At 40.9% G+C, this 23,886-nt stretch overlaps 1 long non-coding RNA gene across 1 annotated transcript in view; it reads left to right on the top strand.

The window, feature by feature from the left end:
* Window positions 1–23,886, top strand: part of LOC118573278 — a 52,968-nt gene that overhangs the window by 23,633 nt on the left and 5,449 nt on the right. Inside the window, exons 2-3 of the long non-coding RNA XR_004943607.1 lie at window positions 4,377–4,544; window positions 10,829–10,864. This is a non-coding gene — a long non-coding RNA (uncharacterized LOC118573278). The remainder of the gene's footprint in view (window positions 1–4,376; window positions 4,545–10,828; window positions 10,865–23,886) is intronic.

Genomic DNA, 23,886 nt, shown 5'->3' on the forward strand with positions numbered 1-23,886 from the left:
AGAAACACAGATGAGGGCACAGTTCATGAATATGGAGCCGACGTGACATACAGATGCATCGTCTGTGAATCTTCAGGAAAGGATAGTAAGCAAGGATGGCTCTGGGCTTTTGGAGTGAAGAAATGTATGGTCAGCAATGTCATGTACTGGGATGGGGGATTCTGATGGAGGAGTCGGATGGTGTCTGAAGGGCCTGATAAAGCTGAGGTGTCAACTAGCCTTCAAGATGAAACCAGAAACAAGAGTCCTATCTGCATCTCTAGTACTGGAATGGGCTAGAGAAAGATCACCCAAGGAAAGACTGTAGAACCAGAAGAGGGGGCCAAGACCACAAACTGCCTTGGCTCAGACTGGGAAGGAAGTCCTACAATCCATAAGGGCAGGGAGTTGGGTGTACAGATATGGTGATATATTGTTTATAATCTAGGGAATAAAGCTTGCCTGAAGATCAGAGGACAGAGCTAGCCACAGAGCTAGCCACAGAGATCAGGCAGTGGTGGCACACACCTTGAATCCTAGCACTCAGGAGGCAGAGGGAGAGGCAGAGATCTGTCTGGATTTCTGTGAGTTCAAGGCCACACTGGGCCACAAGAGATTAATCCAGTCTAAAAGGGAAACAGAGGCAGGTAGTGGCACTAGGAAGGTTGAGACAGGAAGTGAGATGGCTGGGCAGAGAAAGGAATGTAAGGTGGGAGGAGACAGGAACTCACTCTCTTTTCAGGCTAAGGAGTTGGTGGGGTAAGAGGTGGTGGCTGTGGCTGCTCTGCTTCTCTGACCTTTCAGCTTTCACCCTGACATCTGGCTCTGGGTTTCTGTTATAAGACCATTTAGGATTCGTGCACCACATAGCCTTTGGAAGGCTGAAAGGAACTGTTGCAGACCCTCAAGCTCCAGGACAGCGGGAAAGGCTGGCCACCTTCAGACCTAGAGACCACAAGGAAGGGACAGGACTCAGGAGGAGTGAGCAGCTCGCTTGGAAATGGGGTATGGAAGGGACCATGACAGAAGCTGCAAGACCATCAGTTTGGCTGTTTCTGGGTGGACTGGTGAATGGGAAAAGGGAGATGCCACCTGTGGGCAGCTACTGGAGAGTCCCTGACAGGAAGGAGGAAAGAGTAAAGTTTCTGTGTGGCACCCAACATTCCTCTCCTGAGGAGTTCCTACCAAACCCAGTGGGTAGAACGTAAGGGGGGTCAGTCCATGTGGAAGGGGAGATGAGAAGATAGGGGCTAAACAGTTCTAGAGCTCACAATGAAACACACAGAGCCGGTGAGCTTCGAGCTAAGAAACGGCTTCTGAATTATTTTTTCAACATGAGAGAACAACTCTTTGTGGCAGATGTGGAGTTCTTAAACAGATGTAAATGTGAAAGCCACTGAGGATGCATACTGATGTTCCCTAAAAGGTCATAGCTATATGTCCTTGCATGTGGTCACACCTAGGCCAGGCGTGATATCCCAGTTTATTTCTCAGGTGAACACCAGAATATGAGCTTCCTTCCTGTTCTTCCTATGAGAGAACTAGCCTAACATTTTTCCATAGTTTTCTAAAACTGCTTGAAAGGTAAATTCACACACACACACACACACACACACACACACACACACATACACACACACTCTCACATTCACACACACAAACACATACACCACACTCATACACACATAACACATACTCACATACACTCATGTGCACACATACATACACTTACATACACTCATGTACACACACACTCACATTCACATACACGCACACATACAAACACATACACCACATTCACATATGCACATAACACATACACAACACACACACACACACACTCACATACACTCATGTGCACATATACAGACACTCAAATACACTTGTGCATACACACACATATACACCTCAACATTTATTAAGACCCTCTTCTGCATGAGCTATAGCTTGAAATGTTGGACGCACAGGGATAAAAGAGATGAAATTCTTGTCCTCATAGAAGTTAAATCCTAGCAAGTTGAAATGTATGCTAGAGGAAAGGGAAATAATAAAACCACAAGATAAATTTTAAGATGACATCTTCCCTCTTGCTGAAGACACCACACACATTGGTTGCAGGACACAGAGAAATCAACCTTGAACTGACTGGGACCCTCTCCCAGCTGGCTATCTTTCATAGTACTGCATAAGCTATTTGGGAAGAAAAGACCCTAGGGGCCTTATCTGGTGCCAGAACCTGGTTGATATAATACCAACTTGCCAAACAAGAGGCTCCCACTAATGTAAGAGTGGCAAGATTGTTTAGGAGAATAACCAATCACTTTCCTGGTTAGAGTCGGTCTGCTTCACAGGAGGGAGTTCATACCTGGTACTGTAACAGTGAGAAGTCATAGGCCTGGGAGGAGAACCCATGGATGTTACTTTCCTAAATGGTTATGTTGCTAAATGGCTTTCTAAATATTTATGTTTATATCCATAGCTTTGTGCTGCTTCCAACCCTGGCCAGAGAAACTTCTTACTGTGGTGGGTAGTGATTAAAATGTAGAGATCATTGCTATTCAATGTACTGAGGACAAGTGAGTGCTCAGCCATAAGTGGGTATCAATGCCATCCACCAAAGCTCAGAGAACATCTCAGAAGAGGGGGCAGAAAGGATGTAAGAACAAGAGTATGGGGAGACATACTGTGGAATGTTGCCTTCTTACATTCCATGGCTGTTGTGGACAGCAGTTTTGGTTACATACCTAAGACCTGCACAAGATCAGGTGAGTTGAAAATTCCACCAAGGAGTGGATAGGGGATCTGGAGGTGCATCCTTATCTGCAGAGCTACTGAGAGCCAATGGTGTCTAGGAGAATGGGAATCACTTTTCTTTAGGAGTATGACTTATGGCAGGTTCCCCATGTGCCAGTGATGACCCCATGCCCCTATACATGTGGGCGGCATTAATTTGACTCTGGGTTAAAAATCAATAAATAAGTATAAAAGGAAAAATAAAAATAAAATGACACCTTTTCAAATGGTGCCAAGTCTTGTGTGAAGGAAAAAAAAACCATGGTTAACTCAATACAAGTTATGAGGCTGGGGATTTCTAGCTATTGTGGACTTTACTTCATATTTGTGCCAGTACCACCCAAGTTTTCAGAAAGATAAGCTAATTCTTTCAGTTAGACAAAGCTTCTAGGGACCAGGAAGCTATATAACTCAGTTATAGAGTGCTTGATTAGCAGGCTCTGAGTTTAATCTCTTGGAGAGAGAGAAGAGGCAGAGAGAGAGAGAGAGAGAGAGAGAGAGAGAGAGAGAGAGAGAGAGAGAGAGAGAGAGGTGTTGGGGACTAGAGGTTTCTCTGAAGAGTTGTGCTTTTTCATGAAACCCAAATCATGTGCAGAACCCAGCTATGTGAGAACCAGGAAGACATCCATTCAGAATATATAGCAAGCACAAAGTTTCAGAGGCTGAACTGAGCACACAGTGTCTGTGGAGAGGAAGGGAAGCCCAGCTAGAAGACAGTGAATGAAGGAACTTGCAAATTGTCCTGTCATCTAGTTTGTTTATATTAATAAACTATATCTTAGCAGTAAGTCCCTACTGGTACCTTTCTGTTATGGGCTGTATGTCCATGTTATCCCTGTCCTATTTTTTTATTGATTCTCTTACACTCAAATGTGATGGTGTAGCTGAAGTTTTCTCTTTGAAGTTAGAGCTTTCCTGCCTGGCCCACAGTCAGGACAAATCTCTTACCTGCCAGTCCCACAGCTGCTCAGACCTGACCAAGTAAACACACAGAGACTTATATTGCTTACAAACTGTATGGCCATGGCAGGCTTCTTGTTAACTGTTCTTCTATCTTAAATTAACCCATATCTATTAGTCCATAAGTTGCCATGTGGCTCGTGGCTTACTGGTACCTCACATCTCCCTTGTCATGGCTGCGGCTGGCAGTGTCTCTCTGCCCCAGCCTTCTACTTCCCAGAATTCTCTTCTCTGCTTGTCCTGCCTATACTTCCTGCCTGGCTACTGGCCAATCAGTGTTTTATTTCTTAACCAATCAGAGCAACACATTTGACATACAGAACATCCCACAGCATGATGGTATTATATGAATTATTATTATATGATATTAGGGTCTTTGCAAGGTAATTCAAATTATGTAAGATCATAAAGGTGGATTCCTCATGATGGGGCCTTTTTTTTTCGGGGGCGGGGGGTGAGACAGGGTCTCTCTATTATGCACCTCTGGATGCCCTGTAACTCTCTATGTAGACCAGAACTTGAACTCACAGAGATCCTTCTGCCTTAGCCTCCCAAGTACTAGGAGTTAAAGGTGTGCATCACCACACCCAGCTTAGGATAGGACTAGCTAACAAAGAGCTAACAGATGTTCCTCTCTCTTACAGGGAAAATCCAGTAGCCAAGAAGAGGGTCCTCATCAGAATCTCACCATCCAGAAGCCAAGAAGAGGGTCCTCATCAGAATCTTACCACACTGCAAGCGGCTGTTGATGCCAGCCTCTAATTTTCAATACATAAGTATTTGTTGAGCCCTACCTCAACCCCCAGCTGAGGGTATGTTGCCACAGCAGTCTGTGTTGATGCCAAAACATACTCAGTAACTGCATAATGTGCTGAATAACTTTTAGTTTCTTTAAGCACATTACCCTTGTCAGGAGTTTAGCCTACCTGCAGTCTTTTGCTCTTATAAACAGTACTCAGTGCTATAACAAACATCATTATGGCTATAATTCTGTGCATTAGAATTATGAGATCTGTAAGAAAAGTATCCTGAGATACATATGCATTAAATATTCAGATGTTGTTCATTTTAAATTTTGGTAGATGACTCCAAGTAGACTTGAGAATGTGCTGATTTCAAATGTTACCAACTAATTTTTGTTTGCTCTTCCCTATTTAATGAACCAGTAAATGTTTAGTCTTATGGCATATTGTCTTGTGCTCAGAAGCCATTTACTTTGTATGTGGGAGTATCTGTGTGTGCTTTCTTATGAAGTCTCAGTTCATGTCCCTTGCCCATTTTCATTAGATTGCTAATGAAAGTTTATTCACTATGGTAGATTCCTCCACAAACCCATGGGACCAGTGATGGTCCAAAAGTGGGAAGGGAGCTCTCCATTCTCTTATTCCCACCATAGACCACTGGCTTTGCCACCTGTTTAGTGACTATCATAGTCAACTTGGGTTCTTTTGTCCTCTGGGTTGGGAAGGTGAAGCAGTTTCCCTGGAGAAGAATGCCTGAGTCATACTTTCATTTCCCTACGGCCTCCAGGTCCTATGCCATTGCTGTGAAGCTGAGATATGTTTCCTTCTTGTAAGCTAGTCTGAGGAAATCCAAATGCAATCATCCTTTTTATAGCTTCATGTATCCCTCATCTCTGATACATATAGTAGCAGTTCTTGTTAGAAATGTGTTTCACCCTGTACTTAAAGTGGGACAGACATAAGAATGTTTCTACTATATGCTTACATGTTTATGGCTGTGAATAATAGAGCACATATGTGTTTAATCAGAAAAGCCAAGAATAAGACTACTAAGACTATTGTATTTTAAAGGACTTGTCTCAAAATCCTTTGGTTTCACCTTACTTCTTGTATAGACTTGTTCTCCATGCATTCACACTTCACATATTAAAACAGATATTGGAATTTATGTTTGCCATGCCTTAAAAAGTAATCAAAGAGCTAAGAACTATTTTCTTCACTTGGAACAACTATACAAAGAAAGGCCAAAAATGATAATATTAATATCAAAGCACATAATTCTGGAAAGCACACAATCATGCATGTGCAGACAGCTCAGATGCTATCAATGCATGAAAGAAGGTATTTTCAGGTTTACCTAAATCCATCATGGTTTTCCATAAAGCAAAGCCTGAATATTCTACTTTAAGAAACTGCAGAGAATCTAGGTGGGGATGGAAATAATCTTTATAAAAATATAAAGAAGCCATGTGCAAAGAATTTGAAGGCTTTCTTCAGAAATGCTTAAATAATTCAAAGACCTCCAAAGATATGGGTATAAACAAGCTGTGTTTCATTTGAACTTCACACTGTCCCTGTAAATTGTAGGACAGATGTTATTTTCATGTTACAGTGAAGAAATGGAGGCTTGTATATTGGTTGAGTAGGTTTTCTAGTGCCTTAAATAGAGTATAGGACCAACGCACAAACCTAGTCTGATAACCCTAAACCTATACTCTTGTCACTGCATCTGTCTTAGTTAGGGTTCCTATTGCTGTGAAGAGACACCACGACCATGACAACTCTTCTAAAGGAAAACATTTAATTGGGTGGCTTACAGTTTTGGAGGTTTAGTCCATTATCATCATGGCAGGACAGAGCAGTGTACAGGCAGACATGGTGCTGGAGAAGGAGCTAAGAGTCCTACATCTTGATCCACAGGTAGTGGAAGGAGACTGAGCACTACGCTGGGTGTAGCTTGAACATATAAGACCTCAAAGCCTGCCCCCACAGGGACAAACAAGGCCACACCTACTCCAACAAGAACATACCTCCTAATAGTGCCTCTCCCTATGGGCCAAGCATTTAAACATGAGTCTATGGTGGCAGGGGGTGGGGTGGGGGTCTGGGGGGGCTGAGGGGGTGGGGAGATACCTAGTCAAACCACTACAGCATCCTTCATGATGCTAATGTCCTTAAGAAGTTTGTGGAAACATTGCTGGTGTGACTATTTAGTGGCCCTTGACATCTGTGCCATAATAAGTGAAATATGTTCATAAACAATTTAACTACCTATAATAGGGCCATTTTATTTCCATTATCTAGCAGCAACAGAAACAAGAGCATATGCTACATCCCAAAGTTTTCCTTAGGTATGCTTTTTAGCAAGAGCCAACTTTAGAATCCAATTAAGCCCATGCATGGAGGGATCAGACTCATCCCTCAAAGCAAATCAACACACATCTTCCAAGTGATCTTATCTCCTTTACAGATTTTTCCTTTCCGGTAGCCGCTCAAATGGTCGTGGTGTTCCCTGCAGAGCCAAATTTTCATACACAGCAAACCAGGTGTGATAAGCTCTGGAAAGAGATAAAGCCAGGCATGCATCACCGTTGTAACAATACAAGCTGACTGACTCTAAGAAGTGATTTACCTACTGCTGGATTTCAACAGGGATGGCAGAGAGCCCAGGCATCGACTGCAAGATGAATAAATCTAGATGCTGTAATTGTAAATAAATAGCAGTAAATTCAGGCAGGAGTTCACTTCTTCTCCTATATATTTCACCCTGTGAGTGGTGCAGAGAATGACCTAGAACTAGCCAAGACAAAAAATACTTCCACATACTAGATGCCATTGGGAGACAGAGATTCTTCCTCCCCTCCCCCTGTCACATTCTTGGCTTTATTTGATGAGGGAGTATGTAAGTCCAGGCAGCAACAAGCCTTATAGTACAGAAGGGATCTGACAGCAACTGATCAATTGAATATTTCAAAATAGCTAGCAGGAAATGTTTAGAATGTCCCTGACATAAAGGATAAGTCTATGCAATTATACCTATGCCAATCCTGGTCTGATGAATGTGTATTATAGACACGTTCATAACAGACCTTGTGAAGATGCACAGTTGTTACCTGGGATTTCAAAGTCAAGCTTTCATTAACAAAAAGATGAGGAGTCCATTTGAGGGCTGAGGTGAGAACAGAACTCTGTAGGGTGGTGGAGGAAACAACCCAAACCCAGTCTTAATCCTTCAGTGGAATCCTGGGCCCGAGCATGGCTGCTGAGACCCACCTTACCTCTGCCCTGTTCACATCCAAAGTCAGTGTGTTACTGCTCTTCTTTATTCTGTTTCCTTCCTATTTCTCTTTAAACTTATATGTTGCACGTTTTTGTCTCTTGGTATGAATACATCAATTTCAGAAAAGCAACAACCAGCTTCACTCATGGTTTTTGTACTTCTGTCTGAAAACTTACAGATTGAGGACAGTGGCCATTTAGCCTCATAAGTCCTCAGCTGTGTATCTGAAAGTCTTGCCTCTTTTCTTTATGCTTTCATGAACAGTTGAAATATGGATTTTGGGGGTGGGGGAGAGGGAACACAGCCCAGAATGATTTAAAATCTTACTTTTTAATGAAAGTAAAAGCTTTTCTGAAATCCGGAGAGCAGAAAGAGTTAAATACTTGTGAACTCAATGGCATTTTCAGTTGCCATAACAAAATGCAATCTTTTATTTTAATGATCACAGCCTTTAAAAATCATCTAATAAATATGGTTGACGGGTCTCATCACAGTCTTTTCTTCCTCATGATTTCTTTACACGGATTCATTTCTCTTTATAAGTGGCTAGGTTTTAGCCTCCCACCATGAGTCCTACTTTGATAGGTTTGCCTACTATTTAGAACTGGAAAGCAAAGGTTGGCTACCCGCAGGAAAGGCTCTGCAGGTCTACAATTGAAAGTCCCAAGACTGAATTCATTTTTTCAGCTGGCTTCTCTTTTCTTTCAACACTATTTTATGAATTCTTTGAAAATTCCAGATTAATTTTTTGAGCATATCAACTCCCTCCAACTCTTCTAATTACCACCTTTCCAACTCCCTATCCCTTCCCACCCAGCTTGAGAGTTCTCCTTCTCCCCTCCCCACTGGGTTCAGTTTGCATTGCTCAGCTAGTCTTAGAAGTGAGCTCTACCCTGCTGTGTGGATAACCTAGCAGGGCGGACCAGGGAAAGGAAACATCAAGAAAATAAACAGCTAGGAGGTCAAGATGTAATGCAGGTTGAACACATTTTATCTGCACAGAGAAAGAAGAAAAAGAGAAGAGGAAGTGAGGCCAGGCTATGAAACCCCAAAGCCTCCTCTAGTGATAATTCACTTCCTCCAACAAGGCTCAGCCTCCAAGGTTCCATAACTTTCCCAAACAGTGCCACCCACCAGGAAACAAATGTTTAATGCAGGACCCTATAAAGACATTTTTCATTCAAACCACAACAATGTGTTAATACTTTTATAATAACTTTTATCAATTAGTTTCCATACCAGTATGATGCCTGCACCACAGGATTTATGTGCCCAATCTTTCCCAGTACTTGAAGATAGTTATGAGGGCTTGGTGAATCCTCTATAGAGGTCTGCATGTTCTAAGCCTCTGCAAACAGATATCAGGGGCAAGTACCAGTCACTGTCCTGTCCAGAGTTCCTGATTTCTCCCTGAAGATTGATCTGAGTAGACTGGATCCGAAACATAGATATGCAACTACCTAATTTACTGCTTATTGTGTCTCATCAGTCCGTGATACTTGCTCAGGGCTCGCACAGGGATGGACTTTTCCTATGGCGTCATACACACATGCAAATTTTGTCTGTGATTTAATCCCCTCCCCAAACTCTCTCCCTGATTCTTAACTCAAAGCTAACTCAGTTATAAGAAATTATTTTCTTTATAACGCTGTCATAGAATTCTACTGTTCACTTTGGATGGAGGTCTTTATTTTCCTGACATTTTTTTTTTCCCTCTGAAAAGTTCTTTCTGGTAAAAAAGACAGAAATTCATGCCATTCTACCTGTTTCGTCTCTTCCTTTTGTTTTTCCCTCTCTTAGGTCCTTCTTAGGGACTCCTCCACTCCTTCTGCTTCTGTTAGCTAAGGCTTCTTATTCTCTGGGTGGTAGACAACTCCTCTGAGCTCCCACAACAGACCCCATGCTACAAATGACAAGGTGCTTGGATGTGTTAGTCAGCTTGGTAGCCACAGACCCACCTCCCTCCCGAGCCCTATGCCTCTGCCATTACCTGTGGTTCTCTTGTAATTCTGTCTCACATTGATAGTTGAATTAGACAATTAAATTGGAAAAGGATGAACTTTTTATATTGTTTAACATTGATCATTCCTGATGGCCAATTATCCTGCTTCTGAACTATGTCTACACCACACATAAAATGTGTATGTTCATACATTATCATAGTTCAGTCTTCTTTTACTTAAAATTGATTTTCTAGTAAAAACAATTACTTCATTGTAGCTTTTCAGTTTTTAAGAAAATTGTGCTACATTCACATAAAGATATTATCAATGAATATTTTCTAGGGGAAAATCAAGTGGTAAATAGCATTAAGGTTAATCCTAATTTTTCTTAAAATAATTTATAGCTTGGCTTAGTTTGTGTCATCTTTTCAGCACTGGAATGTGCAAATATCATGACCAATGAAACTGCTATGTTAGGTTGCAAGTGGCCAAAAGCCATAGTTACTATTGGAAACTAAAAGAATTTCAAACTATAGTTTGAAATTTCTCTTGAAGTTTAATTATGACAAAGTTTTTCTTCCAATTTGAGGAGTTTTAATTTCATGAATGATATTTTATTTTGAAACAGAGTGCTTTGGTGTCCATTAGGTCAAAGTTATGAAATACTTAGTAGATTTCTGACAGTTGTATTGAAAATCAGTTATTATCAACAACTTCCCCTAACATCTTCTTTGACTTTGATTTGATGCTTTTATTAGGATTTGTCTTCTATAAAACAGAGTGTAAAGAGACTTAGAGATACTCATTCTTTGATGGAAATGACTTGGACATGTATCCTGGGGAAGCACTTTAGATATGGAGGATAAGATAGATCAGAGGCCAAGTCTCTGAAATATCACAGATGAGATGAGAAGATAGACAGTAGCCTAGTAGGCAAATGCCTCATTCATTGCTTTCCATCTTGGGGTAATAAAAGAGAAATTGAAAAGCGAAACCTGATGGGCTTAAAGGCCAACCAGGACTCTAGACTGCCTGCTTCATGCTTCAAAATAGGTCATTTACCATTTTTCTGATATCTGGCATTGCACTGGTGCTGAATCACTGAAATATCATCTTGTCTTTCACTACAGAGTGGCAGACTCCGTCCAGTAAAGACTGTAACATAGGTAAGATTGAGTCATGTATTTATTTATTCATTCCAGTAAACATCTATTACATTATGTTCTGGCCCATTCTTTTGGAAGGCCAGTGTTGTAAGAATGTGAGATTATTTAGAGAAAGCCTTATACTGCTGAGTAGGTTTTTGACAGGTCAATATCCTTACTTGGACAAATGGAAAACATAATAAAAGTCATTTTCAAAGGCATCTGAGAGCTGTAAAAGCTATGAAGTTGAAATGAACTAAAATTCTAGAGAGAGAGAGAGAGAGAGAGCGATTTGAGGTGATCTGATGATTGGCAGCAATTTTTCTCTCAGGGTGTCTGTTAGTTCTGGGAAGGTACAGATGGTTGGGCTTGACCCAGGTGGACAGACTATGCTAGAAGCAGAGGACCCAGCAGAAAGCATGATGATCACAAGCAGCCTTGGGAACCTGAGGAGTTGCAGATGTGTGTTGGCTTTTCCACGTTCTACTGAAATCTGCTCAGAAAATGAAGAGTTGTCAGGGAAAGAGCCTGCCTCAGGTACATACCCAGTTTATCTCCAAAAAGATTTATTAAATCTTCACCTTGTATGAGGCAGGAGACCAATGAGCGAGGTGAAAACTTCTGTACCTCCTGCTCTCGGCCAGTGTTGAGGGGGCAAAGAGTCACTATGCTTTCAATGAAATAGCTTGGGTAGCCATGCCCAGGAACATGTTGACATCCAAGGCAGATGGAGCCTTCCTACAACTTTACCACAGTTTAATTTCTAACTGGTTTCTAGGGTTAGACTCTACCATGCTAACCAGGCTACATTTTTTAACCAGCATTTGCCATAACAAAATGCCATATACAGGATTCCTTAAACAACAGATACCTGTTCTTGAATTTTCACAGTTCTAGATGATAGGAAATCTGAGGTCAAAACTGTAGTTAATTTGACTTCCCATGATGGCCCTCTTCCTGGATGAGGATTGAAGATGAGGATCTCACAGTGGGCCTTCCTTGGTGTGTGCTCCTGAGGGAGGAGGGAGAGGGAGGACTGGAGAGAAAGAGAGACATGTTTTCTGTTTCTATAATGCCACAAATCCTATAAAACTAGAACCCCAATCTGATTCATATTATTTCCCATTAATAATTCCTTTGAGATCTCCTCTTCTAACATACACTGGGAGGACACAACTCAGTTGATAGCAAGAGAAAATAGTATTTTTTGTGGAATACTATAGTATCAGGAACCTCTGTGGGTCCTTTCTGTATGATATCCTGCTTGCAAACAAGAGTTACTTAACCTATCAGTAAGCAAGGTCATAAGGCCAAGCAGAAAGAGGAGAAGTCCAATAAAAGCAAACGGACAGCTGGCATGGTGGCACACGTCTTTAATTCCAGCACTTGGGAGGCAGAGGCAAGGAGAACTCTGTGAGTTCAAAGCCAACCTAGTCTACATAGTGAGTTCCAGGACAAGGCTACATTACTATCTCAAAACCAACCAACCAAACAAACAAAACAAAAGGAAAAGTTCAAATGGACAGATGATTCCCCTAACTGAGTTTGAAACAACTATATTTGGTGATTTCTGGGTATGTAATGATGGGACCAGCTGCTTGCCTACCTACTTCCTGATATCTCCCACGGTAAAATCCACAAACCAGGAAATGAAGAACTACATGAAGCCATGCCTTCAGCACAAAATAACTCTAATAAAAAAGAAGAAATCGCCATATTCCTGAGTCAGATCTCTTGCTTAGTACTTGTGTTGCAGAAGGCCCCAAACTAAATAAACATAGAGAGACAGACTCTGGGATTGTCACAAATAGAAAGCTAGCAAAAGGGCCTAGCAAAAGAGTGAGGACCAAGTTCACGTTGTACGAAACTTCTATGGCTGTGTCCATGCAGAGCCCAGCACAGGTTGTAGGGAAAGAAATTCATAATGAGTGTTAGTACTTCAACTAAAGATGAAATGAGTCACCAGTTGTTTACAAGATGGCATTCAAAACATACTGCTAAGGAAAAGCCAAAGCCAAAGAGGAGTGCCCTTTGACCTTGCAGGGGGATGAAGAAAGGGGCAAAAGGTGGATGGTACACAGCCATCCTCCCACCACTGAAACAAAGGAGTCAGTGGCCGCCAAAGCAAGGAGTTTTGTGCTCTTCCTAGAGGACTTTGTCCTTAGGCTAGAAGCCTAATAAGCAGTCGTAATACTGGAAAAATGAAAACAAGCAATGAATTCTTACAAGGCCATTTCACAAAACCAGAGGAGAAACTTTTATATCCTCTTTAAGAAGGACGCTGAAGTAGAACAAGTCTATACACCCCACACTCTAAACAGAATTATAATCATCCAAGCATTTGAGAAAACGAAAGAACAGCTTAAATGGGGAAAAAAAAAAAAACCAAAAAAAAACCCAAAAAAACAAAAACAAAAACAAAAAGCTAGTGGGTAAAAGCTAGAGGAAGTGACACTGGGAGTCACGTGACCGAGGGAGGGAAAAAGACAGAGAGACTAGAGAAGAGAGTAAGTGAGCAAACAGACACAGAGAGTAAGCGGGACGAAAGGTGGAAAGACAAAAGACAGACTGAAGTCAAAAGGAAATCCAAGTGGGTAGCGACACTAGAGAGGGACAGCTGAGAAGCCAGGTACAGAAAGACAGACTGACGCCTCCCTGGATACTGGTGCAAATATTCAAACAGGCAAAATAATACAGTGCAGTGTTAAGTCCATGGCCAAGCGGGATTTATTACTATAATAGAAAGTCTGTTCAATATGAGGAAAATCGTAAATGGTATATCAATGATTTTAAAAGAAAAAAATGACCTTCATAATTATCTCCATAGATACTGATATAAAAAAATTACGATGCATTTCAAGATCTACTACAACAGAAGTACTATGGAAGGGCGAACTGAGTGCCTCCCCACATGGTGCAATCACTATGCTTGTACACACTGTGACGGTCAGTGCTGCGAACTGGAGAACCCACTCTCTGGGAGATGGTCTACGGGCATGCCTGTGGGGGGGGTATCTTAATCACATTCATTGAAGTGGGGAGGCAGAAAAAGAAACTGAGCACTGTGTGCACATCTGGTGCTTTCTGCTGTGTTACTGTGGATGCAATGTGACTGTCTAGTGGTGACACGCTGCCGCTGCCGCTGCCGCTGCCGCCGTCACCTTGACTCCCTGGCTATGACAGGCTGTAACTTTTAGCTGTCCGCTAAAAGATCCTTTCCCCTCAAGGCCGCTGTGCCAGGCATCCTGTCACAGCAATGAGGAAAGGAAACTAAGACATATAACACACTCACCTGCCCTGTTGTCACAGAGAGATGCCAAGTCAGTCCCGGGTACTTTAAGAACACTGTCTCCATTCCTCCTTAACACTGCAGTGGGATTATTAGTCACTGGAATTATGCCATGTAGATTGAGTAGAGGCATACAAACAGTACGAAAATAACAACAATAAGGACTAGTTCTTTATGATAGATGCAGATAATTTCAAAAACCTTGAAACATTGTAAGAGATCAAATTAACTTGAAAGCTATAACAAGTTATCAAAATGACATAGAGAACTTGATAGTCTTCATATGCATACTCAGCAACTCAAGGCTATGAGCCTGGTGACTTGTAAACAACAGAAATGCTTCTCACAGTTCTGAAGGCCAGTACACAGTCACTGAACTGCCAGACCCAGTGTTTCCTGAGGGTCAGAATTCTGGCCCATAGATGACACCTTCTTGTGGTGTTCTCATATAGTAATGGGGACAAAGAATTCCCTTGGTCCCATTTTATTCAGACATTAATTTTACTTGTGAGAGCTCCACCCTTAGGACCTAGTTACCTCTCCAAATGCCTCTTAGTAGCATCATTTTAGGGGCTAGGATTTCAACATATAAATTTGGGACAACATGACCATTCAAAACATTGCATATCTAGATAAAATACCTCTCACATTACAAAAACAAAAAAAAAAAAAAAAAAAAAAAAAAAAAACAAAAAAAACCCAAGGAACTTTAGTTGGTTTTTTTTTTTTTTAAGAATCCTTTTTTATTATAAAAAAGGTTGTTCATTATAACACTATTGGTAATTGCAAAATACTATAAATATCTTAAGTGGTCATGTAGACAGAGTGTGAACAAATTAAAATCCACAATAGGAGGCTAGGCAGCTACTAAAAGAAATTAGAAATATCTTATGAATAAAGAATGATTATGTGAAAAGGCAAAATCCCAGAGAGAATAAGGAGCCACCCTTCATGAAAAAAAGAGTTTCAAGAAAGTTTATATGCTCATGCTAACTTATGTTTTGCAAAAGCAGTTAGGGGGTTGGGGGTTTAGCTCAGCCTAGCAAGCGCAAGGCCCTGGGTTTGGTCCTCAGCTCTGGCAAAAAAAACCCAAAAAACCAAAACAAAAACCAAAAATTAAAAACCCAACCAACTAAACAAACAAACAGCAACAACAACAACAACAACAACAAAACGGTTAGGATCATTCGGACATAAAAGAAACTGGTTCCCTGTGGGAGATACTGTTGGAAAGGCAAAAAGAGAGGAAGGATGGAAAGAAAACAACACTTTCCTAAGAGCAAGCCTCTCTCACCGGGTGGTGGCGCGCGCCTTTAATCCCAGCACTCGGGAGGCAGAGGCAAGTGGATCTCTGTGAGTTCAAGGCCAGCCTGGTCTACAGAGTGAGTTCCAGGATAGGCTCAAAAGCTACACAAAGAAATCCTGTCTCAAAACAAAAACAACAACAACAAACAAACAAACAAACAAAAAATAAATAAAAAAAATCAAGGGTCTTTTGATGAACGACTGATTTTAAGACTTCTGTGGTGAAGAAAAATTCTGGGTGTTAAAATGATAACCAAAACAAAACACTACCCATCTTCAACCCAAAACCACTTTACAAACCTATACAAACAAAACATCACAATCTTGGTATAAATACAGATGTGTGTACTAAGAGAATAGAATAGAGGTACAATAAATAGCTCCATACATCTGAGGACAACTGAATTTTGATGAAGCTGCTAATAATGTTTTCTGGAGAGAGGAGAACCTTTTCAATAAATGATGCTTGAAAAACCATGGGTAAAAAATGAAATAAAAGTTTTATATCTCATCAGTTATAAAATCTGCTCAAAATGGATTATAGACTTAAACACATTTCAGGCAACTATGAGAAGGAGGCACGGATAAACATTTTAGGACACTGGAATGCACAAGGAGGTTTTGGACAAGATTCTGAAAGCAAACAGAAAACAAGAAAGCAAAACTAGATAAATGAGATTCTATCAAGTTAAAATCCTTCTGCAGGATGTACAATAATCAAGCGCAGAGACAACCTGAAGGATGGGAAGGGACATTAACAGTGTGTGTATCTGACAACAGGATTCTTAGAATACACAAGAAAACTCCAAAAGCTTAATGCCAAGCCAACCCAAGCTGGTTCAAAGGAGATAACAGATCTGAGTAAACACTTCCTGAAAGAAGACATATGATCGACCAGCAAATACACCAAAAGCGGTGTAATGCTATTAATTATTAGGTCAATGCAAATCATACCATGAGGTGGTGTCTCACTGCAGTGGGTAGGGCTGCAATAAAAAAGACGAACGATAACATGTGCTAGAGAGGATGTCGAGGCAGGAACTCTCACACACTGTTGGTGTTAGTTCATACACTATAGAACACAATACAAAGTTTTCACAAAAACTAAAAGTAGATCTACTGTGTGATCCAGTGACCCATTCCTGAGTAAAAGGAAGCCATTGCATGAAGGATGTCTGCATTTCCACCTTGACTGCTGCCCTATCCACAATAGCTAAGAAATGGACACAAACCACGTCTTTAAACTGATGATCAGACAAAGAGAATTTGGTAACATACAATGAGATTCTACCCAAACAATCAGAACAATGAACCCTGTGTTTGTGACTGGAGATCATTATGACAAAGTAAAAAACCCAGGTAGTTAAAGCTTTGGTCTCACTCAAGTGTGGAACCTACAGAATTCAGTCTCATAGAAGTTGAACGTGATGGAAGAAAAAAGGAACCAAAAGGAGAAGAGAGACCACTGGAGCTGGAGGTGAGGATGGAAGAGAAAAAGTAAGGAGAAGGTGTAGAAAGAGTGGATACCGTTAAAGTAGGAGATATGCACATCTGAAAAGAGAGCACAACCCATTCATTTGTGCAGCCAATGTGAGTTCGTGTCTCTAATAAAGTTTGAAAACCAAGAAGTTAAGAGGAGAATGGTAGCCACTGGAGACCAAGGAGAATAGAAGGGAGAGAAAGATAGATCAATGGTCTGGACAAGAAGTCCTACTGTGTCATCTTCGTGGCACAATGACTAAGACAATAGCAGCGAACTTTATACCTTTAGAGGAGGTCCTCATAAAGACAAGGTAAATCCTTGTGGAGACAGAAATGTTTAATCTGCTTTCAATATTAAACAATGTATAAACATGCCAAAATCTTATGGCATTATGTGAGTATGTACAATTTTTATGTTCTGGCGTATTTGTTAAATCATACATTTACTTTAATAAAAATATCTACAGATACTCAAGTGTCTCACACTGTTGTGGGATATTTGTACACTGTGTGAAGATGTATTTGCTGTGATTGTTGTAATAAAAAGCTGAGTGGCCAATAACTAAGCAGGAGGTATTTGTGGGACTTCTGGGGACAGAGAGACTCTGGGAAAAAGAAAGGAGGAGATACCAGGAGATGCAGAGAGGAAACAGGGGGTGCAAGATGGAAAAGAGGTAACAACACCATGTGACAGAATGCAGATAAATATAAATGAGTTAATTTAAGTTATAAAAGCTAGTTACAAACAAGTGTAACTAAGGCCAAGTTTTTGTAATTAATAATAAGTCTTTGTGTCATTATTTGGGAGCTGGCTAGTGGGACAGAAAAAGATCATTACATTACACAGCATGATCTATAATTTGTATATAACCTATGTACATCTTCCTGTATTCTTTAAACCATCTCCCAATCACTTGTAAAGCCTAATTCTAAACAAGTGCTATGAATAGCATATTGTTTAAAGGACATTGACATTAAAAGCAGTCTGCATATGTTCAGTAATCAAAAAATTAAAACATATTCCTAAATATAGTTGGTTTAAGCCACACAAACAAATGGGATACAGAGGGCTGTCTGTCTACTTTATATGCAGTTTTATTAGAACATGAGGTCATCGGGGTTATTTATTTTTTTTTCAAACAAGTTTGAACATAGAATATTTTGTTTAGGTTTGAACACAACAGTTCAAATGATTAAAAGTATTCAATGTGCATCTTTTACACAAATTATAAAAACAGTGCACAATACTTAGGTGGATAGTCCATTTAGAACAATGGTTCAGAGGAAAATCAGTTTTTAGGTACCAAGTGAATCTGTGAAGTACACGTTCATAACTAATCTCTTTTGACAAGAAATTCTCTCCAAATACTTCACAGACCCATGCCATCAGACTAGCTTATTCTTAGTCAGTTGACTGTGTGCAGGGCTTAATTACCTCCCAACTATGTTCCCATCTCTCTGAGCACTAACTGTACTCTAGTTACTTTCCCTTTTTCTGAGGTGAGAATAATTAAAATCTACTCTTTTAATAATATTGAGATATGCAATATGTTATGAAAGTCACATCCCATTGTGCTCCATATACATACAATCTGCATAATTATCATAAATATGTTACCTATTAGATATCATTATAAATAGTGAAGAGGAAATTGCCCCCAGGGTATAAGACAACCCTGGGAGAAGCACAGGTCATCTTCCGCGTACAATTGCTAGGTCATTTTTGTGTGTCTTTGTTCTGCCATGGCTTGTATGTTGTCACAATTTGCCTCAAGGACTTGCTACAAACTAGCCTATGTCCTGAGAGTTGACTATTCAATTGGAATCTCATTTGGCTTTTGTGATGGTTGGACTAGGAATGCTCCCCATAGGCTCATATATTTACTCATCAGGGAGTGGTGATATTTGACAGGGATTTGTTGGAGTAGGTGTGGCCTTGTTGCAGGAAGTTTGTCACTGTGGGGTGGGCTCTGGGGTTCCCAGATGCTCAAACTGGATCAATGTCTCTCTCTTCCTGCTGCCTGCTGATTCAGACTCTCAGTTCCTTCTCCAGCACCATGTCTGCCTGCAGGCCACTATGCTTCCTGCCCTGATGATAATGGGATAAACCTCTGAAATGTAAGCCAGCTCCAATTAAATGCTTTCCTGTATAAGAGTTGCCGTGGTCATGATGTCTCTTCATAGCAATAGAACACTGACTAAGACAGTTTGCTCATGTCATTTAGCCTTCTTTCTGTGGTGTGGGTAACTGAATTGGAGTCCTGACTCCTGCTTTTAGATTCAGATAAAACATCTGGGTTTTGTTTTTCTCACCTGTAGGGTTGGAGTCATCATAATATATAAAACTTTAGCCATTGAGTCGGTTTCTAGTAGCACTCAACTAATCAGTTATCTCTCTTCTTTTGATTCCACCATCCTCTGTCATTTGTAAGAACTCATCTTCTATCAACATTTAAAAATTCATGGAACTGTGTTTTCTGAACTCATTTGCCTCAAAGTTGTGACCACAAGCAGCAGAAACAAACTGGCAGATTCAGGCAGAAAATTACTTAATTAAAGGATATTGAACAGGCCTCAAAAATCTCCAGAAAAACTTGAGAGCCAGGCTTGGAAGTTCCAAATTAGGCCTCAGAAGAATGTTGAGTTCTTTGTTGTTGCAGCTGGCATAGGTAGCATTTGGTACACTCAGCTCCTCTGATATAGGAACCAGCATAGAGGTAGCAGGCAATGAAGGCTGATGAGTGTGTGTGTGTGTGTGTGTGTGTGTGTGTGTGTGTGTATACTCAAAATAACATCTATTATTATACACAATTGTTGCCCACAGTTAGGCTGGGTAAAAAGTTCCATGGTCTGTGTTCTGTAAGTTGGAAACTGGGGAAAGTGGTAGTACATGTAGAGGCTTGAAAACTAGAGAACTGATGGTCTAGAGACTACATTGAACCTGAAAGTGCCAGATTCAGGAATATCAAGAACAAAAGAAGATCCATGTCCTGGCTCTGGCAGTCAGACAGGCAGGCATTTCTCTTTTCTTTAGTTAGGCTCTCAATGACTAGGATGATGCCTACTCATGGTGGGGGAGGGCAGGATGTTTCACCCAGTTTAAACGATAGCCTCTTCCAGGGACATCCTCACAGACACCTCCAAAAGTAGACATCTGGATATCCCAAAGGCTAGTTGGAGCACACTAAACTGCCTCACTGGAGAGCTGATCTTTCCCTCTTTCTCCCTCTGTCCTGCTTTCTTTTCTTACCTTCACTTAGTTTAAAATGTCCCATAGTTTGCACAACTTCTTTTCTCATCATCTAACCAGGCGTGTGGGATTTTAGTGGGAAGTAATTCTGTAGGCTAAGGACAGCCTTGTATCTTCTAGCTTACTGAGAAACAAAAAAGAGGAATCATTACTAATGTCTGGTATGTTCTGCTTATCAGCAGATACGTCAGGTTATGGTTGATTCTGTAATGCTATGTCATGAAACTGTGACTGAAAGATAAGTCGAGGTGGAATAGCATCAGAACAAACACTCTTCTCAGAGTCGGCTGACTGCACATTGCTCTGTAACGAACACCAACACTCAATCAAGACCTCATGGGCTGTGCACCACCTCCCTCTCTTCTTCCTTCCTGTTAGGTACAGTGGAACATGCTAGTACTAATGCTAATAAATGTGCAGGCATCCATGATCTGTCAGTGTAATCTGTAATGGATTATAAATAATTACAAATTTAGGCACAACTTTGTGACTAGCCAACATTGATTACTGCTCTTCAGAATTACAATGCTTCCCAAATGAGTCCACCCATAGGCTAGTTTATATATGGTGCTTCCAGTGCCAGCCGACTACAAAGCATTCTGTGTCATCTAGTGAAAAGGTTTATCTGGCACAGGGCATCTTGAAAGTCAGGAGCCAAGGAATATCACAAAATCACACCATGAAACAAACCTCTCACGAGATGATAGGAGAACAGAAGGGCGGCTGCATCTAAATAGGAAAAGAGACAGCAGAGGGATGGATGGAGGGGAAGGCTTTTATAGGGTTTTAAGCACAGTGAACTTAGTGGGGAAGTATAGTATGATAGAAAACATTGTTTGGCCATTAACACTAAGTCATGGGGTGGGGATTTTCGATGAAAAAGCTGAATTCTAGGACTAGGTTACCCCTTTGGGGTTGTTGGTCTTTGAGTTCCCACAACCTTGCTGTGCTGGTCAATTTTACATAATCTAAAGTCACCCGGGAAGAGAGAACCTCAGTTGAGGAATAGCCTCCATTACAGTGGCCTGTGGACATGTCTATGGGACATCTTGATTTATTGATGTGGGAAGGCCCCAGATCACTGTGGGCATTATTACCCCTGGCCTAATAGTCCAGGGTTGTATATGAAAATAAGCCAACAAGCAACATTACTCTATGGTTTCCTTTTTTTTCCCAAAGCATCTGCCTTGAGTTTTTGCTTTGTCTATTCTTTTTTTTTTTTAATTTTTAACTTGATTTTTATTTTTTTTAAAGATTTATTTATTTATTATGTATACAGTGTTCTGTGTGCATGTACACTGGCAGACCAGAAGAGGGCGCCAGATCTCATTACGGATGGTTGTGAGCCACCATGTGGGTGCTGGGACTTGAACTCAGGACCTCTGGAAGAGCAGTCCGTGCTCTTAACCTCTGAGCCATCTCTCCAGCCCTCTTTGTCTATTCTTGATGAAAAAGATGAAATAAACTTTTCCTGCCCAAGTTGCTTTTGACCAATATTTTGTCACTACAACACCAAACAAACAAACATTCCAGTAGATGGCCTCACACCCAGGAATATATGAGCAGCACAAATTTGACTAAATGGGGTATTTAAAAAAAGAGGGCATGAAGTTTGGGGAGAATAGGCAGATGGAGGTAGGCCTGCAAAGAGCTGGGTAGAAGAGTGGGGAAGTAAATATGATCAAAATACACTGTATAAAATTCTACAAAATCCTCAAAGAATTACTAATATGTTTAAAAAATATAGAGAGCATTGTGATACAATATAGATATTAACATTAGTAATATGGTGCATAGCTCTTACAATAACTCCATGTCATAAGTTATGGAAAATAAGAATTCTCTGGTCAAAGGAATCCATTCCCCTCTCTGAAAAATTGGTCCCTGATGTTTATTTGATGCTTGTGTCTGAATTATACCTACAAGTTTTACTCTTTGGGATTCCCTGGAGGAATTAAATACTGCCAGCTGACCTATTGCAACATCAGTTCTGCTCCTAGTAGCAGAAAATTAGGCTAGAATTCTCAAGAGATTTGCTAGCGAAATTAGCAGCAGAGGGTATAAAAGCAGCAACTAATCCTGCTGGAAAATGAGCAGAGGGAAGGCACTAATCTTATTAGCAGCTATGTCATCAGTCAAAACAGCAAGGATGGAGGAACGGATCTTGGAAGGTTATTTTCTCTTTAAGAGTCCCTGTTCCTCGTGTTATTTTAAGACCAGTGGCAGGATGAAGGATAACAGGAGCCAAGGAAATATAAGGAAGCTGAAACACGCAGAGTTGTGTGATCATTCTCTCACACAGGTCCAAAAGAACTGGGCGTGGCTCTGCTACTTTACTGAAGCATGCACATCTTGTGATACTTGTCCTATTAATGATGCTTATCCCAAAAATCTTGCAGGAATATCCTTTTGGTAGGGTTAGCCTGTGTGGGTAGCCTGCTGATTTCAAATAGGAAGGACATACACCAAAAAGCCTTGGCCTTCTGCAGAGAAAGCTGTCTGTCTTGGGATGGTCCAGTCCACTTAATAGTGAGGTGATGGGGATGGACCACATGGCATGGGATGTGTCTTCTCACTGGCTATCCACATTGACTGTGTTGTTGCTCCCTGGGTATGAGGTTTAAAAGACATGTTGGTATAGATGCTGTTTTCATTTTTAACTGAGTATCCGTCCCTGAGTTAACAAAAACCTGTTTTAATTTAAAAACTACTTTTGGCCTCAAAAGCTACAGGATCATAGTGCATACCTGTAATTCTAGCACCGGAGCAGCTGGGCCAGGAAGATCATGAACTCTGCGCTACACAAGTTCAAAGCCAGCTTGGGCTACCTGGAGAGAACTTGCCTCAGAAACAAACCAAACCAAACTATGTGGGAGAATGGTGATCTCACATCTCACCCTGCAGAAGTCACACACTCACTCAGTGCTCAAGCTTGTTTAGTCACCTTGTTTACACATCCTTAATGTGAGCTACCTTGTGTTTTATTGCTGGCTTTCAGGGCCTTTGATCACTCATCTGTGAATTCCTGGTCTCCTTCTAGACTGGCAATTGCAGTAGGCCAGTATGGACGCAGGCATTTGTGTAGAGCCTTGTGAAGACATTAAAAGAACAAGCATGTCTTCTTAGACAGCACATCCTACAGTGTTGACTTCATTTCCAGCCATACATAGTCTTTGATGACAACAGGGGCCATATGAAAATCAAAACACAATTCGCTGGCTGTTGAATTGATCAGATATTTCCTTTTTAAAACTCAAACAGTTGTTGATATTTCCTCAGCATGATTAAGGAATTCTAAGTGTCCCTATAGCAATTCAGGATGAAAGTTGAGCAGTCTCACATGAACAGTCAGAAAGAGTCCAGGTAAGCAAACACCCTCCCGTCCAGCACTGCGCTTGGCACTAAGATGCTCAACCCCCTTTTGTCTATAGCTGACTGCCTAGTGCTTATGAGGACAAAGAAACATTGGCTATGTCCACAGTGCTCCAAATGATACTCTTTGGGAAGCATGCTTTGGCTTCTCCAGCTGGAAACTAGAGCTTCTGCATTTGCTTATTCCTGGTCTGCATCATTCCTGTCCATTCTTATATAACTGGAGTTTTAAAATGCTTCTTTGGTGTTCCCTTTAGGGGACACTTCTCCTTGACTCAAGTCACAGGATTTGCTAATTGGTGTCAGGATAGGTCCACACCCTACCTGGCTAATCAGCCTGTTCAA

Source organism: Onychomys torridus, chromosome 23, assembly GCF_903995425.1.
Source record: "Onychomys torridus chromosome 23, mOncTor1.1, whole genome shotgun sequence".
Lineage (NCBI taxonomy): Eukaryota > Metazoa > Chordata > Mammalia > Rodentia > Cricetidae > Onychomys > Onychomys torridus.